Genomic DNA, 17,836 nt, shown 5'->3' with positions numbered 1-17,836 from the left:
GTAAGGTGATAAGTAACGCTGCTGTTTGTGTTCTCGCCCATATTGCACCTATGTAATTAAAGGTTCAGTTTAGTCAAATATTTGTCTAATGTGAACAAAAAATCAAGACTGTATAAATTTGACATATTGGGTTGCCCAAAAAGTAATAAAACTTAGAATGAACTTTAATCAAATATACTTTTTTTACACTTTTTTCTAAAGCAAGCTAAAAGTAACAGCTGATAACTGACAGAAGAAAGAATGCAATTACAGAGTCACAAGCTGTGAAAAATTTGTCAACGCCGACTATATGAAAAATCCGCAATTACTTTTTGGGCAACCCAATATTTTGGCAAATATTATCAAAAAAAAAGTTGGGTCGAATGGAATTTATCAGGCTTAACTATGCACCTTTGTTTAGACCAAATATTTTGTTATCTACTAGCTGGACAGAGCCCGTTCCGCTGCGCCTTCTTTTACTTTGTATGGAACAAAATTATCCTTTGAATATTTATTTTCGACCATGCTACGGAAATAGTAAATGTATATAGCTTGACTAACAGCATAACAATGTTTTGGGGAAGGGTAGACCCCCAGAAAATTGGTCCCGAAAGTAGGTATCAATTTCGTGCTCTACTCCCAATACCTTTCATTTGAGCCCCACATTGACATGGTGGGTAAAAATGTCCGACTTAAGGAAGTTTTGGGGAGTGGGGAGGTTTCCCAAACACTTAGCCAACATTCGATATTAAATTCGTTTTGTAATCTCAAATACCTTTCATTAAAACCCCTTAAAGCAAAAGTCAGCAACTATGTCCGGTTTGGGGTATGGGCCCTAAAAACTATCAATATCGAGCTCCACAACCTTGAAGACCCACATTGTCTTGGTGTGCAAATACGACCTATTTGGGGGTTGTTATGGTAGTGGACGTCCCCTAGACAGTTGGTCCCATTTGTTGATATCATATTCGTGGTTCATTCGAGCCCCATATTTCCATAGTCGGCAAATATGACCAGTTTAGGGGATGTTTTGGGGGATCGGGAGGCAGTTCAGTGACTTGGCCCTGTTTTACTCTAAAATACTTCTTATTACAGCCCCATTTTGGAATGGTTAGCAAATACGTCCTATATGGGTGATGTGATGGGGGTTGGGTGGCCCCATAGACTCTTTTTCCCTAATTCAAATTCTTTCTTTACTCCCAATGACCTTTTATTTGAGCACCATATTGCTATGGTCGTAAATTTGTCTCTTTGGAGGTTGTTTAAGGAGGGGCTGCCCCCCAAACACTAAGCCCCAGATTTGGATATCAGATTCGTATTCTATACTCAAACACCTTTTATTTAAGCCTCTTATTGCCATGGTCAGTATATAAGTCCTGTTTGGGGGTGTTTTGGGAAAGAAGTGAACCCCCAGAAACTTGGTCTCACATTTGGATATCATATTCGTATTCTACTCGCGAATACCTTTCATTTGAATCCCATATTGCCTTGGTCGTTATATATGTCCGATTTAGGGGTGTTTTGGGAATTGGGGTGGTCCCCCAAACACTTGGTCCGACAATTGGATATCTGATTCGTTTTCTACTCTTAATACCTTTCATTTGAGTCCCATATTGTCGTGATTGGTCTAAATATATATTGGGTAGGTTTTAGGGTGGGGCGGCCCCCCTAGGTACCCTATACGAAATTTGGATACCAAATTTTTATTTTTAGGTTACTATAAGAAAGTACACAAAATTTCGTTTAATTGCACCACCCGTCACCGAGATCTGGCGATTCTGAAAATTAGGGAAAGGGGGAAGGTCCGCCCCGTTTCCCCCTATTTCAACCACGGGATCATAATGCACCATCAGTGAAAATTTCATGAAATTCGGTTCAGTCGTTTTTGAGTCTATACGGAACACATAAACAAACATACAAACAAACCGACAAACAAACAAAAATTCATTTTTATGCATAAGAAGATGTGAATCCTTTTCAAATTTCAAAATTTTTTTAAAATTTTTTTATTTAAAACATTTAAAATGTATGGAATATGTCAAACATATACATAAAACCAAATAACTTCCTTTTATCTGATTATGAATTCCCATTTCGAATCCCTCGCTCAACAAGCATGGAAAGAGCTTATGACTCGCCGCCAGAAAAAAATACACGTGTTCCTTCATGGAAAACTTTATCGCTTCGTATTCAAATACAGGTAGACAGCTTGCCTCTGCTGTTCTGACTATGGCAAATACCAATTTATAGTTCCTATCTAAAATATTACGAAATCTAAATTTAGCCAACACATGTGACTGATAGGCAAACATTACAAATCGTCTACCTCCAACCGACCCAAACTCGCAATGATGGGAAACAAAATCAATTACACAGGTCAACAAATTAATAAAAAGATGAACAATAATTTTTTTAAGAAAAATTTCTTAAAAAAATACTTTCGATTGGAAAAATTATCAAAATTTAATGGGAAATTTTGTGAAATTTTTATTCCTAACAAGCTGTGTCTGATAGTGTGGTTCCTTGGCTTAGGGAGATTTACCCTGCTTGTATCAGTATGTCATATACACCAGTGGGGTGGAGGGACACGAAGGTCATTTTCATTCCGAAAGCATGAAAACCTTTCCACACGAAGGCGAACGATTTTACAAGTTGCCTACAGTGTCACCTGTCTCCTTGGGTGGAGAGAATGTTCCATTTACAGAAAGCTCAAAAAACCTGGGTGTTTTGTTGGTCAGGAAATTGATCTTCAAATCCAACATTTTGGAAAGGGCAGGAAAGGCAACTCTTGCCCTATAAACCTGCAAGAGAGCCATTGGCAAAAGTTGGGAACTTAGACCGCGTGTCATGCATTGGGTATATACTGCAGTTGTCAGACCTATGAAGCTATATGGTGTTGTGGTCTGGTGGATGGCGCTTTAAAAGTCCACCTACTGCTCAATACTTAACCGGATCCAAAGGATGGCTTGTTTATGCACCACAGCCGCATTGAGGACGACAACCTCTGATGCACTGAATTTAATGCTACATCTTATGCCTCTGGACATTGTGGTTACCCAAATTGCAGCGATCACTGCCGTGAGGTTAAGGGAGCTATCTCACGGACACTGTGTCATTCTTGATACAATGTCCGATGTTCCAGGCAGTGCGGTTTACACCCTACCTGAGCCGCTTTTTAATAAAAAGTACTGTACCACCATTCCTAATAGAACCGATTGGAACTACGATATCCCTGGTAATAGAAGTTACATAGACTTCTACACGGATGGTTCCAAACTAGACGAGGTGGGCTTTGAGATGTACTCTAATGATCTAGAACTAGAAACGAAAGGTCATATCGAAAAGATTACCCGACCAATGCAGTGTGTATGGAGATCGTTGCAATTAAGGAAGTGGTGGAATGGCTCACATATTGGGTTGCCCAAAAAGTAATTGCGGATTTTTTAAAAGAAAGTAAATGCATTTTTAATAAAGCTTAGAATGAACTTTAATCAAATATACTTTTTTACACTTTTTTTCTAAATCAAGCTAAAAGTAACAGCTGATAACTGACAGAAGAAAGAATGCAATTACAGAGTCATAAGCTGTGAAAAAATTTGTCAACGCCGACTATATGAAAAATCGGCAATTTTTTTTGAGCAACCCAATATAATATCATTACGACGATTGGCATAAATATCATCTCAGACAGCTATTAAATCCTTGGAGAACATATTTCTGAACACAAAAACCACCCTCGACTGTCGCAGATCTCTCAACGAGATGGCTGAACAGTTAAAATTCACCTGTTCTGGGTGCCGGGCTATCTGACACTACACGGAAGCTGGACATTGAAAAGCTGCAAACACAACAAATGGCAGCGGTATACTCCACTCGACGGACCCAACTGCTCGATGAAAGCACTCCTTGTTCCGATGATATAATGGCGCAGTGGTAAACTATTGCCCACTCCATGGAAAATGCCGCGAAATCCGTACTTGGCTACCGGAAGCCTCCTCCAAGAAACCCATGGTGCGACCATGAGTGTCGAGATGCTACTGAAGCCAAGAATGCGGCATATAGAGCAACCGTGCAATCAGTAGCAACGCGCCAGATGAAGGAGAGGTATAGGGAGAAAAGAAGAGAGGAGAAAGAAAAAGGAAATGGAAAGACGTGAGTGTGAGCGAATTGATATGTACAGGAGTCAGAATGAAGTCCGGAAATTCTAACAAAGAATTAAACATCAAACCGATGGCCTTGGTGCAGGCACATCCCCCTGCAGAGATAAAGAAGGAAACCTGGTAACTGACACAGATAACATGATGAGGATATGGAAAGAACATTTTACTCAACTGCTAGTGTCCAACGTTGGCGGCGAAGAGGATACCGCAGAACCAATCCTTGATGATGGTAAAGAATGTTTACCTCCTAGTCAGAATGAGGTCCAAGTAGCAGTGACCCGACTAAATAACAACAAGGTAGCAGGAGCCGACGGGTTACCCGCTGAACTATTTAAGACCGGTGGTGACACGCTGATAAGGCGTATGCATCAGCTTATCTGCGCAATCTGGCTAGAAGAACGCATACTCGATGATTGGAACCTCAGCATACTATGTCCCGTACACAAGAAAGGAGATAAGAGAGAATGTGCCAACTACAGAGGAATAAGTCTCCTCCTCATCGCATACAAGATACTTTCGAGCGTACTGTGTGAAAGATTAAAACCTTAAGTCAATGAGATAATTGGGCTCTATCAGTGCGGCTTTAGACCAGGTAAATCCACCCTAGACCAGATATTCACACTGCGCTAAATCCTGGAAACGACCCGAGAAGGACAAATCAACACCTACCACCTCTTTGTTGACTACAAAGCCGTTTTCGATACTCCTTTACGTTCAAAGGTTGCCCAAAAAGTAATTACGGATTTTTTAAAAGAAATTAAATGCATTTTTAATAAAACTTAGAATGAACTTTAATCAAATATACTTTTTTTACACTTTTTTTCTAAAGCAATCTAAAAGTAACAGCTGATAACTGACAGAAGAAAGAATGCAATTACAGAGTCACAAGCCGTTGAAAAAATATGTCAACGCCGACTATATGAAAATTCCGCAATTACTTTTTGGGTAACCCAATAGCTGTCATATAAACCGATCTTGGGTCTTGACTTTATGAGCCTCTAGAGGGCGCAATTCACCTCCGATTTGACTGAAATTTTGCATGAGGTGTTTTGTTAGGATTTCCAATAACTGTGATAAGTATGGCGCAAATCGGTACATAAGCTGATATAGCTGCCATATAAACCGATCTTGGATCTTGACTTCGTGAGCCAATAGAGGACCCAATTGTCATCCGATTTGGTTGAAATTTTGCATGAGGTGTTTTGTTAAGACTGTGCTAAGTATGGCGCAATTCGGTACATAAGTTGATACAGCTGCCATATAAACCGATCTGGGATCTTGACGTCTTGAGCCAATAGAGGGCGCAATGGTCATCCGATTTGGTTGAAATTTTGCATGAGGTGTTTTGTTATGACTTCCAGTAACTGTGCCAAGTATGGAGCAAATCGGTTCATACGTTGATATAGCTGCCATATAAACCGATCTGGAATCTTTACTTCCTGAGCCTCTAGAGGACGCAATTGTCATCCGATTTGGTAGAAATTTGGTACAACGGCTTCTCTCATGACCCATAATCCCATATAAACCTATATCCCGGTTTTGCTTCTTGAGCCCCTACAAGGCGCAATTCTTATTCGAATGAACTGAAATATTGCACAATAACTTTTACAATGTTCAGCATTCATTTATGGTCCAAAGCGGACTATAACTTCATATAGCTCCAATAGCATAACAGTTTTTATCGAATATTCTTTGTTTGCCTAAAAAGAGATACCGCGCATAGAACTCGACAAATGCGATCCATGGCGTAGGGTACATAATATTCGGCCCGGCCGAACTTAGCACGCTCTTAGTTCTTTTACTTGTCATCGTCAATTTAGTTAAAATTTTATTTCTGCAGGATATTTTGTCAAAATTGAATTTCTAGACAAATTTTGTCTTTTCGTGATTTTTCGAAAATTTTCAACTCGAGATTATATTCAATGCTTTCTATTCAAAAGTTAGCACAGCAAAGAATTAACAAAAGTTGGACAAGTGTCTGTTATCATTCAGAACACTTCGCCTGGCATGATGGATCGCAATTTCTGATACGCCATGTATCCTCATCAACACCCCTGTCAAATTGGTTAAGGTGCCCTACATACCCAGAGACTAAAGAGTATGGTGTAGAGCACGCTTTTGTTTCGAAACAGGGCTCAATAATTCCTATGACTCTGCCTATCGCAGTGAGAGAAAAGCCTTACTTTTCACTATTCCGATACAAACTAATCAGCAATGTTAAGATTAATAAACACATCATTGCCAAACTCTTTTTGTTGTGTACTTGAATTAAATTTCTATAGAAAATCTTGTCAAAATATTCTTTCTTACTTTGCATTCGAATTTTTTTCCAGGATGTTTCTGGAATCGTTGGATTTAATTTACAGTTACCGTTTCTTGGAAGAGAAGGGAAAAAGTCAAATGCAATGTGACATGTGATTTCCTTATAAATAACTCCTTTTAATGCTGCAAAAGACGTCACTGCACCGTTCCTTAATCGCATATCCTTAAAATCATTACATGTGCGCCTTGTAAAAATCCGTTCTGTTTACACGTGCTTCGACTTCCCCTTAGCTTATGCGGACGGACAGAGATATGCTTGCATGGCATGTACGCAAATAGTTTACTGTCACTTTGTTCGAAAACGTGATTAAATTCCCACAATCGGTGGTAAACCGTGATATTGTTACTCGTCATTTCCATCAAATAAATGTGACTTTAGTGAAAATAGTACACGGTGGCATGCTTGCATGGCAGTTGCAGATAATTTTATCATATGTATGTTAAATTTGCTGAAGTAGTAATTTTGCATACTCCCACACTGGCACCATAAGTAACAGTCTCTGTGGAACCTGGGATAAAATGTTGTTGATTGAAATGTTATGATGAAATGTGAGACAAATTAAAATGCGACATAAATTAAATTGCGACACGATTCTTATCTCCACCCCCAAGGATTGGAGCATTACTTAAAGATTTGCATCTCTACGTCCAAGGTAGATGCGTGCAAATGTGCGTGTGTGTGTAATTGAATACAGACACCATTGTTTCACATGCAACGGACCAATGAACTTTCCCCATCTGTATGTGCGTTGATGCCCCAAGTAGCAATGCCTCAATTTCTAAACGACGCAATTATTTAATCTGAAATTACGCACTCTTCTTTGAGGTTCTAATCAGTTGCTGCGATGACAATAAATTAATTTTCACCCTAACTTCCCCTTGCTCGGGGTTGTCACCTGTTTTGGCAAACCACTTAAAATGGTCTCATCCATTCATCAAAGTATCGAACACCAAACACCATTGGTGGTCCCATGGGGGAATGTCAATGTGATAAGAAACCATTTTGTCGTCGGGGTGTTTTGTTAAATTTTCATGTAATATTTAAGGCAGCATTGTCATCAGGAATTGTTTATTCATATACACTGGGTAACAAAAATATTAAGTTTCCTAAAACACCTCAAGGCGATATGTGGCAAAATATACTTGACTAACAGTTTAACAATATAAGTGCCTTTTTTCTGAATCCCCATAGGATCTTTGTTGGTCTACGAATATAATATAAGCTGTACTCCGTTCTTAAAATACTTCATTTCAGCCCGATATTCTCATTATGTCTGATTTAGGGGCGTTTTCGGGGGTGAGTTGGTCCCCCAGACACTTGACCCTGAAAAATATCAGCATCGTGTTCTTCTCTCAAATACCATTTATTTAAACCCCATATTGCCATTGGTTTTGAGGGGCAGTTTACAGAAAGAGGCGTCCCCCAAACACATGGTTCATGTTCATGTTCTAATCTTAAATACCATTCATTTTAACCACATATTGGCATAGTCGAAATATTTTTACCCTTTCGGGGGTGTTTTGGGGAAGGTGTGATGCCCTAAATACATTTGGATATCAAATTCGTATTCTACTGTTGCTGTTTGTGAGGTATTTTGGGAAAGGTAGAAAGGGGACCAAAAATTGGTCCCAAAAGTGGGTATCAATTCTTGCTCTACCCCCCAATACCTTTCATTTAAGCCCCACATTGACTTGGTCGGTAAATATGCCCGATTTAGGGGTGTTTTGGGGAGTGGGGTGGTCCCCCAATCACTAAGCCTTGAAAATATATCAACAACGTGCTCTATTCTCATGTATTGGAACCCCATATTGCCATTGGTCTCAAAATTGGATATCAAATTCATTTTCTAATCTCAAATACCATTCACTTAAACCCCTTATTAAAAAAAGCCAGCAAATATGTCCGGTTTGGGGTATGGGCCCTAAAAACTATGAATATCGAGCTCCTCAGTCTTGAAGACCCAAATTGTCTTGGTGAGCAAATACATTCTACTTGGGGGTTGTTATGGTGGTGGGACGTCCCCTAGACAGTTGGTCCCGAATGTTGATGTCAGATACATGATCTACTCCCAAATACTCTTCATTTGAGCTCCATTTTTCCATAGTTGCCAAACATAACCAATGTGGGGTGGGTTTTGGGGGATGGAGCATCCACTCAGTGACTTGGCTTTTAAAATATACATCACATTCGTGTTCTACTCTATAATACCTCTTACATGAGGCTCACATTGCAATGGTCTGAAAATACTTCCTATTTGGGTAGAGTTATGGGGGTGGGGACTCCCCATAGACACTTTTCCTGAACATTGATATCAGATTCGTGCTTAACTTCTAAAGACCTTTCATTTGAGCCCCATATTGCTTTGGTCGTAAATTTGTTTTCTTTGGGCGATGTTCTCGGGGATATCAGATTCGTATTATACATTCAAATACCTTATATTTAAGCCCCATATTGCCATGGTCAGTAAATAAGTCCTGTTTGGGGGGTGTTTTGGGGAAGAGGTGGACACCCAGAAACTTTGTCCCAAAGTTGGATATCAGATTCGTATTCTACACTCAAATACCTTTCATTTACGTCCCATATTGCCATGGTCGGAAATATGTCCGATTTAGAGGTGTTGTTGGACCAGGGGTTGCGGTGGTCCCCCAAACACTTGGTCCGACAATTGGTTATCAAATACGTTTTCTAATCTTGAATACCTTTCATTTGAGTCCCGTATTGTCGTGATTGGTGTATATATATATTTGGTAGGTTTTGGGCTGGCGCGCCCCCCTAGGTACCCCATCCGAAATGTAGTACCCTATTTTCACCACGGGATCATTATGCACCATTTGTGAAAATTTCAGGAAAATCGGTTCAGCCGTTTCAGAGTCTATAAGGAACACACAAACAAACACAAATGGATTTTTATATATAAGACTAGCTGGACAGGGCCCGCTCCGCTGTCATAATTTGGGGTGCTGGTACGGCCTTTCAGATATTTCGCCCCATTGGGGATATCATTTTCGTGTTCTACTCTCAAATACCTTTCATTTGAGTTTTGTGTTGCTGTGGTCGGTAGATATATGCAGTATGGGGGTATTTTTAGGGGTGAAGTGGACGCCCATATATCAGATTCGAGATCTAGTCTCAAATACCTTTAATTTACACATATTGTCCACATATTGTAATTACTGGTTAATATTTTCATTTGATGGGTTTTGGAGGCGGCGCACCAACCCCCCCCCCCCCCCCCCCCCTATATATCCCACTCTAAATAAAAATACAAAATTTTGTTTTTGAGTTATTATATACCAACCAAATTTCGCTTAAATCGTCCCACTCAACTCTTCTTTTGGTTTAGGTTGTGGATTAGAGTTGCCAGACCATTTACCCCGGAAGTGGATGTTAGATTCAAACACCACATTTAAGGTACATATTACTATAGTCGGTGTATATGTAAGGTTTAGGGGAGGTTTATGAGGCGAGATGTCCCTGAAACACTTGACCCTAAAACAGTTACCAGATTTAAGCCCCTTTTTGCCATAATCCACGAATATGTCCAGTTTGAGGGGTATGTTGGGTGGGGCGCCCACCCACGCACTTAGCCCTGAAAAAATATCAGCATCGCGCTCTACTTTAAAATTTAATTTTTTTTGAGCCCCTATGCCATTGGTTTAGGGATAGTTTATGGGGTGAGACGACCCCCGAACACCTGGCCTCAAAATTGGATATCAGATTCGTTTTCAACTATTGAATACCTCTTCTTTTTGCCCCTTATTGCCATAGTGGGCAAACATGGCCGGTTTGAAAGGAGTAAAGGGGCGGACACTGAAATAATATCAACATCGTGCTAAAGCGCGATTTTGATTGGCTCCATAATGTCAAGGATTTTGAAGGTGGTTATCAAGATATTCAGGGCAACGGGTCTCGTAAAACAGATTTGCGCCTCCTTTTGCCATAATCCACGAATATGACCGTTTAAAAGATTTGGGGGTTGGGGAGGCCCCGTAGACACCTTGGACCAAATTTTTATAACAGATGTGCACTCAAATTCCAAACACAATTCATTTGACATCCATATTGTCCCAATTTGTAAATTAGCCCTGCTGGCGGGTTTTAAGGGTGGGGAGGCGTCTTAGATACCGAGGAATATATTTTTATATCAGACTCTTACTCCAATTTTAAATAGCTGTCATTTGATATCCATATTGTCTCAATTGGCAAAAATATGCCCTGCTGGGAGGTTTTGGGGGTGTAGGGACGTCAGATTTGTATTCTACTTTTAAATACCTTTCATTTGATACCCATATTACCCAAAGCGGTGAAATGCCTTTAATAGCTTTCGTTTAATACCCATATTGCCCCAATTGGTAAACATGTTCGTGCGGGGGTTTTTTTGGAGGTTGCGGAGTCCCCTCAGACATCAAGGGATACAATTTTATGTCAGATTTGTACTCTACTTTTAAATGCCTTCCATTTGATACCCATATTGCCCAAAGCGGTGAAAGAGTCCTGTTGGGGTTTTTTTTTTGGATGGGGTACCCCTCATACACTTTTCGCGAAATTTGTTTTTCAAGTTCGTACTCTACTCTTAAATACCTTGCATTTGGTACCCATATTGTCCCAATCGGTAAACATGTCCGCCCGGGTGGGTTTTGGGATGGGGCGTTCCCCTATGTTATTGGACACAACAATTTTATACCAATTTCGTGTTTTTGCGATACCATAAGGTGGCATACAAAATTTCGCTTAAATCGGTGCACGTATCTCCGAGATCTGGCGTTTTAGAAAATTGGAGTTTGGTGGAGGGTTAGGCCCTTCGACATTCTTCTTCCCTTTGGCTCAGATCGGTTAAGATTTGGATATAGCGGCTATATAGACCGATCTCTCGATTTAAGGTTTTGGGCCCATAAAAGGCGCATTCATTGTTCCATGTCGCCGAAATTGGGGACTGTGAGTTAAGTTATGCCCTTCGATATCCTTCTTCAATTTGGCTCAGATCGGTCCAGATTTGGATATAGCTGCCATATAGACCGATCTGCTGATTTGGGGTCTTGGGCCCATAAAAGCCATATTTATTATCCGATTTTGCGGAAATTTAAGACAGTGAGTTATGTTAGGCCCTTCGACATCTTTCATCAATTTGGCTCAAATCGGTCTAAATTTGGATATAGCTGTCATATAGACCGATCTCTTGATTTAAAGTCTTGCGCCCATAAAAGGCGCATTTATTATCCAATTTTGCCAAAATTTGGGACAGTGAGTTGTGTTAGGCCCTTCGAAATCCTTCTTCCCTTTGGCTCAGATCGGTTCAGATTTGGATATAGCGGCTATATAGACCGATATCTCGATTTAAAGTCCAGATTTGGGTATAGCTGCCATATATACCGATCTATCGATTTTAAGTCTTGGCCCCATTTGAGGCGTATTTATTATCCGAATTCGCTGAAATTTGACACAGTGACTTATGTTAGGTTTTTCAACATCCATGTCATTCAGATCGGTCTATATTTGGATATAGCTACCAAAAAGACCAATGTTTTCTTCTACAAAATGGAACAATGACTAGTATTTATTAGACCACTCAATGTATGTGCCGAATTTGGTATAAATCGGACCATATTTCGATATAGCTGCTATGGGGCCATAAATTATGAATTTTTTATCGGATTCGGAAGAAAAGTGGTTTGCATATATACCCGAAGTGGTGAATATCCAAAGTTCGAACTTAACGCCTTAAATGGCTGATTGAGGGTCATTGGAGTTTTGATGATGTGGGGAAGTTCCTATGCTATGACTCTCCAGTCCACATAAGAGCGTTTAATATAGTGACAGGTTGGGCAACATTGTGTTGAAGACTTTAGGGTAAGCGTTTATTGGCCTTGTTATAACCCTACTCTGTGTAATCCTCTTCTCTTTTGTGGGCCACCAAACAAGCTCACCATTTGAGTTGTACATCCATAGTACCATGTTAGGTTTCAGGCTACCTCTGCCCATGTTTCCAATGATTTCAGTGCACCTTTTACGATGCCACTCAACGCGAAATTAAACAAACAAAAGCCTAGTATCACAATAACAACCTTAGGCGGTCAAGTTTGATAAGTATTTAGTTGCAAACAAGAAGTCTATGCAGTGGAGAGATTACCCAACTTTGTGGGGCTTCTCTATCTACACTCTTTGAGGGACCCTTACGGAAATGCCTTATCATAGAGCTAAAACTTTATACAAGATAAGACTCTCCATTAATGGAAAGTATTTCCATTTGCCTACCCTTATCTAAAATTTAATCCTCCATAAGCTACATGGTTCCGGTTTTCGAAAACTCAAACATAAGCTTTTTTTTTACCAATCAACTTTGTTTACCAAATTTGATCTCCTGAAAGTGCTTTAGAAATTGCGTTGTCCTATTGAATTGCTATGGCATTTCCATTCATCTGCCCCCACATTGCCTTGGCCGTTAAAATAATGCCGAACCAAGTTCAAGGTGACAGCAACGTTACACTAATAACAAGGTTTACTTTTACAATATGCCGCAGGATACCAGCGAAAGTCCTTCCTTAAAAAAAAAGACAACTGCGGCAAATTTCAATATCAAAGTATAAAAAGTGTTATAAACTTTAACCCTCTTTGATTGCCAATCATTTTAGTTTGATGACAAAATCGATTTGCTCTCCATTTCGAAGTCATTGAACTTCATTGGTGTTAGGACTGATGCTGGTAATGCGATATTACCACCTAAGTCATGGAAATACTTTAAAATAAAAGTTGGCCGATTGGCACGCGCTCAAAAAGGGCCCTCAAATTGTGCGAAATGCACGTAGCTTTAATACGAAAAAGATTACAAATGCAAAGAGAATTGCATTTACATTAAAGCTCATATTGTTATTGCACACACTAAATAAATATGGTAAAAATTCGCAATATCCCTCACAAATGTCAATGTTCTACATATACTTGTGGACAGAACAAAGGTGTAATGTTTTCACGGAATTGCTATCAAATTTATAAACAGTTGAAATATTAGGGTGCTACATATATATGGAAGCTATATATCAATCTGATTCGATTTCTGTGAAACTCATCAGCCAGGAGTTATAAGGAAATCTTTAATCCCAAATTTCGTGGAAATCACTTAACATATGGTAAAATTTTTGAAAAATTGGTTCAAATCGGATAAACCGATATGGGAGCTGTATTCAAATCTTAACCGATTTTTTCCCAGTTCAAAAGGCTTTGTCTTCAGGTCAAAAAATAAGCCTGTGCCGATTGGACAATAACTGCGACCTGTACTTTGTACATGAATTAACATGGGTAGTCAGACGGGGCCCACCGTAGCGCAGAGGTTAGCATATCCGCTTATGACGCGGATATGCTAACCATCAGAAAAATTTTCAGCGGTGGTTATCACCTCCTAATGCTGGCGACATTTGTGATGTACTTTGCCATGTAAAAATTTCTCCCCAAAGAGGTGTCGCTCTGGGGTACGCCGGGGTCGGACTCGGCTATAAAAAGGAGGCCCCTTATCGTTGAGCTTAAACTTGAATCGGACTGCACTCATCGATAGGTGACAAGTTTTCCCCTGTTCTTTAGGCGAATGTTCAGGGGCAAAATTTGAAATTTTTGACATATGGAAAGACAGACGGACATAGCTAATTCGAATCATAAAGTGTTCCTGAGTGGATACTTATATTACTTATAAAGGGGTCTATACCTCTTCTTTCTGGGCGTTACAAATAAATGCTTCAAGTTATAATCCAAATGCGCCCACGGGCAGAGGAAGGTATCAGTGAGGGGTGGTACTGACTCTTACTTAAATTCTGAGTGCCAATAATACTCGAAAAGGCAAGGCGAGTTATTGACGCCTTGAAATAGCCAATAAGGCAGAGGATTTTGAACGATGCGGCTAGCTACATTAAAATATACATGCGGTCCTACTTAATCCATGCAGATGGTAACCCGTACCCAGGAAACTGGAAAAATGCTCTGAAAACCCAAAGAATAGGAGAAACGGACTCCTCTAACGTTGGCGACACACGCAATCGAAAACAAGTAAAAAGGCCGCGCCGAACTTTTTCTATAGACCGACTAGCTGACCCGGCCCGCTCCGCTGCGCCTTCTTTTACTTTATATGGAACAAAAGTTTCCTCGGAATATTTATTTTTTTGACAATTAAAGAGCTTTTAGTGAAATACCATTCTACGAAAATAGTATATCGCTTGATTAACAGTTTAACAATATAATTGCCTTTATCTGAATCCCATATGATCTTTATGGGTCTACGAATTTTAGTTTGGATCTAAGGTGTACTTCGTTACTACAATACTTTTTTTCAGCCTGATATTTTCATGATATTTGATTTAGGGGTGTTTTCGGTGGTGAGGTGTTCCCCAGACACTTTGCTCTTGGCCCCCAGCATCGTGCTCCTCTCTCAAAAACCATATACTTAAACCCCATATTGCCATTGGTTTTGAGGGGGAGTTTACACGATGAGGCGTCCCCCAAACATATGGCCCTAAAATAGGTTGTCAAATTCGTTTTCTAATCGCAAATACCTTTCATTTGAGCCACATATTGGCATGGTCGGTAAATATGCCCATTTTAGGGGTGTTTTGGGGAGTGGGGTGGTCCCCCATACACTAAGCCCGGAAAATATATGAGCAACGTGCTCTATTCTCATATATCTATACATCATTTATTTGAACCCCATGTTGCCATTGGCCTCAAAATTGGATATCAAATTCGTTTTCTAATCTCATTTAAAATCCTTTTTGCAAAAGTCAGCAAAAATGTTCGGTTTGGGGTATTGGCCCTTAAAACTATAAATATCTAGTTCCACTCTCTTTAAGATCCAAATTGTTTTGATGAGCAAATACGTCCTATTTGGGGGTTGTTATGGTGGTGGGACGTCCGCTTGACAGTTGGCCCTTAATGTTGATTTCAGATACGTGGTCTACCCCCACATACCTTTAATTTAAGCCCCATATTTCCATAGTCGGCAAACATGACCGGCTTGGGGGATGTTTTGGGGTATGGGCGGCCAATCAGTGAGTTTGCCTTGAAAATATATATCGCCTTCGTGTTCCACTTTAAAAACCCTCTTATTTGAACCTCATATTGCAATAGTCAGAAAATACTTACAATTTTTGGGTGGTATTGTGAAGGAGGGGGTGACCCCATAGACACTTTTCCCGAATATTGATATCAAATTCGTGCTTTACTCCCAAAGACCATTCATTGGAGCCCCATATTGCTATGGTCGTAAATTTTTCCCCTTTGGGGATGTTTTTGGGGAGAGGCTGCCCCCAAACACTTGGTCCCATATTTCGATATCATATTCGAATTCTACACTCAAATACCTTTTATTTAAGCCCCATATTCCTATGGTCAGTAAATAAGTCCTATTTGGGGGTGTTTTGGGAAAGGGGTGGACCCCCAGAAACGTGGTCCCACATTTGGAGATCAGATTCGTATTCTACTCGCAAATATCTTTCATTTGAATCCCATACTGCCTTGGTCGGTAAATATGGCGCAATTCTCATCCGATTTGACTGAAATTTTGCACAAAGTGTTTTAGTATCACTTCTAACAACTGTGTTAAGTATGGTTCAAATCGGTCTATAATCTGGTATAGCTGCCATATAAACCAATCTTTGGTCTTGACTTCTTGAGGCTCTAGAGAGCGCAATTCTTATCCAATTGGAATGAAATTTTGCGCGACGTGTTTTATTATGATATCCAACAACTGTGCTAAGTATGATTCAATTCGCTTCATAACCTGATATAGCTGCCATATAAACCGATCTGGGATCTTGACTTCTTGAGCCTCTTGAGGTCGCAATTATTATCCGATTTGCCTGAAAGTTTGTACAACGGATTCTTTCATGACCATCAACATGCGTGTTTATTATGGTCTGAATCGATCTATAGCCCGATATAGCTCCCATATAAATGGATTTCTCTATTTCACTTCTTGAGCCCTCAAAGGGCACAATTCTTATTCAAATTGGCTGACATTTCAACAGGTCTCCAACAAATAATTTAATTGTGATCTAAACCGAATCATATCTTGATATCGCTCTAATAGCGGAGCAAATCTTTTCTTATATCATTTTTTGCCTAAGAAGAGATGTCGGGAAAAGAACTCGACAAATGCGCTCCATGGTGGAGGGTATATTAGATTCGGCCCGGCCGAACTTAGCACGCTTTTACTTGATATATATAAGATATTTTAAAGTAAGTGCTACAATGTCTAACCAAAGTTGACATCTCAGCAATTTTCCTATACATTCTCGCCAAATCACGCATTCGGATGACTTGAAAGATGTGAAACTCAATCTGTCATTTTGGAATGAATGGACATATCTTTATGAAATTTTAAATGTATGAAGTGGATGTGTTTGTTAGACGATACACAAAATTTCCCTAGAAAGCCTGGACCCTCTCGTGGACCCTCTGTTTAAGTCATCCCTTACCAATTTTGGCTCGCGCTGCGAAATGGGGTACGATGTCCAAAAATTCTTATTGTTTCTTTCGTGGTTGGAATGTGTTTTTTTGAAGCCCTACAAAACACATGCATGCATTTTGTGTCAAATATCTGTAATTGTTGTAGGAATATAAGACTTACAAATTAATTTTTTTTTTTTATTTTTTACCGAGGCTAACCTCGAATTTGGTCATTTGCAAAGACCTTTGTGAACCGATTTCTAATATCTAACTACTGAATTAGATATCCTTCAAATTTACAATAATATGGTAAAGGGTATAAAAAAAGATGCCGTTGCATACTAGTGTTGTCTTGTGCAGAACTCTAGTCTGTATGCCAATTAAATTTTATATTAATGCTTCTCGATGCGTATGATACATATTCGGCATAACAAAACATCATACGCACTATGGTACTTCACCAAATACATATTTATAAACACAACCGGAAAACAATTTCCTTTTCTTTAATCTTTTTTTTTATGTCATTAGTTCCGCAGCATTTATGCAAAAAACCTCTAGCACATGTAAAAACACTCTCACATACAATAAATATACCATTTTCCTGCCACACGCAGTAAGGTGATGAAAAAGTTTGATTTTATTTACCTACAGGTTAAAGTATTATTTTACTTTCTCTTAAACAATGACCAGGGGGGTCGATATGTAGTTAAGGTCGTTGAATGACAGCAGCACAAACAAGGGAAACGATAACAACAACAAACGTTTTTAATAAAATGACAATCATCTGTAATAAGGGAAAGACATACCCCCCAAAAACGAAAGTGCTGGAGAGAGAGAGAGAGAGAGAGAGATATAACCAACTGTTCCCACAACATGCACACAAACTGTACCCATGAAATCATGCGAAAAACCTGTTGTACTGACAAGCCAACAGCATGGTCTTGTA

General features: G+C 39.6%; 1 protein-coding gene across 1 annotated transcript in view; it reads left to right on the top strand.

The window, feature by feature from the left end:
• Positions 1 to 17,836, top strand: part of LOC106092224 (uncharacterized) — a 288,892-nt gene that overhangs the window by 29,288 nt on the left and 241,768 nt on the right. The gene's annotated exons all lie outside the window — the stretch shown is intronic.

This window comes from Stomoxys calcitrans, chromosome 5 (genome assembly GCF_963082655.1).
Source record: "Stomoxys calcitrans chromosome 5, idStoCalc2.1, whole genome shotgun sequence".
Lineage (NCBI taxonomy): Eukaryota > Metazoa > Arthropoda > Insecta > Diptera > Muscidae > Stomoxys > Stomoxys calcitrans.
Note: the sequence above shows the minus strand (reverse complement) of the source record. Positions and strands in the feature narration are given on the sequence as shown.